This window comes from Triticum dicoccoides, unplaced genomic scaffold (assembly GCF_002162155.2).
Source record: "Triticum dicoccoides isolate Atlit2015 ecotype Zavitan unplaced genomic scaffold, WEW_v2.0 scaffold136549, whole genome shotgun sequence".
Lineage (NCBI taxonomy): Eukaryota > Viridiplantae > Streptophyta > Magnoliopsida > Poales > Poaceae > Triticum > Triticum dicoccoides.
Window position 1 is genome coordinate 62 of NW_021196615.1, and position 1,997 is coordinate 2,058.

The following is a 1,997-nucleotide window of genomic DNA, read 5'->3' on the forward strand; positions in this document are numbered from 1 at the left end:
TCCGGTGGGAGATGGTAGCGCGGGTTATCTTCAACCGGTTTGGATGGCGGTCATGTAATAGGATAGACAATTAGTTTATCTATCTTTATTTTGCCAGCCGGTTGTGGCTTTTGGGCCTTGTGTTTCTGGCATTGTGGCTCTCTGTGAGCTCGCCGTTATTTTGTTTTCAGACTTTACGACCTTGTTGAACAACTTTATTTATTTATTTATGTGGCAGTATGCATCGTTCTGATGCAGAGGCCGGGAGCCTCCTTTTCAAAAAACAACTCTGGTGACCTCGTGCCACTGGACACGACCTCCTCGATCGCTGTAGCCACCGCGGTACACGCGACCAGGAGGCCGCTGGCGGCGACAGCCACAAGTTGTGCCTTGGGCGCGCCCTGCATGGCGGGGCCAATGCAGTTACCAAAGTAGTCATTTGGGATAGGATCGGGCTTCATCCGGGAGCGGTGGTTAACTGGAATGGCGATGTAGGTGGTGTTGCCGCCACGAATTGCTTCATCATCATCTTTAGCTCGCTGGTAGCATGACCAGATAAAGCTCAAGGCGGCAACCAGCGAGGAGCAGCGCGGCGGCGGTGCTCGCGCCTCGCCGGAAGCAACCAACACGACTTCTTTGATGCGCTGTATGTCTTGCTTGGACAACGTGAAGATGGCGAGGAGCTTGTTGTTGGACATCTTCACGAACTCCCACTGGCCGCGGCTCTTATGCAGACGTCGTAGAAGCTGCTTGGGTCCTTGACGAGACTTCTGTTCATGACAGGGGTTGGCTGCAGCTGCATGGCGGCCGCTCCGGCTGCAGCTTCCGCCCAGGTGTGGAGAAAGCGCGTGGAGGATGCCCCATCGCAGGCGGCATGGTGCAGGACCATACCGACGGCGAGGCCGCCGCGCAGAACAGTGGCCTGCAGGGCTAGCGGGGCTCCCTCAGAAGCCCTGAGAGTTGGCACAAGCAGTAAGATCTTGGCGACCTCCCTCGGGCCGTCCACCGCCAGCTCATCAACGTCGACCTCGTACTCGGCGACCGTGAAGGCGACACTGTCACCGGGATCGTAGTGCAGTTCGTAGCGGTCGGCGGTGCCGGGCGTGAGGCGGAGGCGGCCAGCGAGCGGGTAGAAGGCGTGGAGAGCTTGGGAGAGTGATGTCTTAAGGTTGGAGAGGACATGGCCGCGGTTGCAGGGGCTGAGTCGGTAGAAGAAGAGGCGCTCCACCGGTGGGGAGTTGAGCCAGATGATGTCCAGAAAGGTTAGCGGGAGAGAGGTCTCCAGCACCCCCGCTGGCAACGGTGCTACGACGGCGGTCTCTAGCACGATGAGCTGCGGACAAGGTAGCGCCATTGCTCCTTATGTTATGTTGCTTGGTGATGGGATGATCTCAATTATGCAGCCGAGCAGAGCATGCAGCTAGCTCTATATATATTATAAGAGTCTGTCTAGATCTCAGTCGACTAAGACTTAGCGAAGTCTAAGTCGACTGACGTCATATATAAATTAATTGATCGCAGGTTAAACTCTGTTCGCATGTCTGGAGTCAGTTTCCTGTTTGTTTTGGAGTCAATTACATCACCGATGCTTAAACTTGGCTCGAAAAGTCATGGTAGTGCTAAAATTTGGGGTGTACATTGAATCGGTGCAACAACTTGAATTCCTTGTGCAAATACGGTGCAAATCACAGTTGAATATGCCTCCGGGGCTGACTAGGCACGCCAGCATGGCATGGGGCCCGCTGTCAGCGACCAGACCGAAGAGGCAGGGCGTGTGGGCTCTTTATTTGCAAAAATACCCTCAGATTTATTTTTTCAAGAGAAAGCCCCAGCAAGGCGGGTCCCGTGTGTCAGTACAAGGTGTGAGTAAAAAAAATATGTCCGGCTCGGTATTATACACAAACATTTTTTTACACTCGTGGCTAATATTTAAAATATACAAAATATTGAATACAAACATTTACGAAATATTTATGACCATTCATTTGTGACCTATATTCAATTTACTTTACATAATT

The 1,997-nt window shown here is 52.6% G+C and overlaps 1 pseudogene; it reads right to left on the minus strand.

Annotated features, from left to right (window-relative positions):
* Window positions 1-276: 276 nt before the first annotated feature.
* LOC119343659 lies at window positions 277-1,333 on the minus strand (annotated as a pseudogene).
* Window positions 1,334-1,997: the final 664 nt, after the last annotated feature.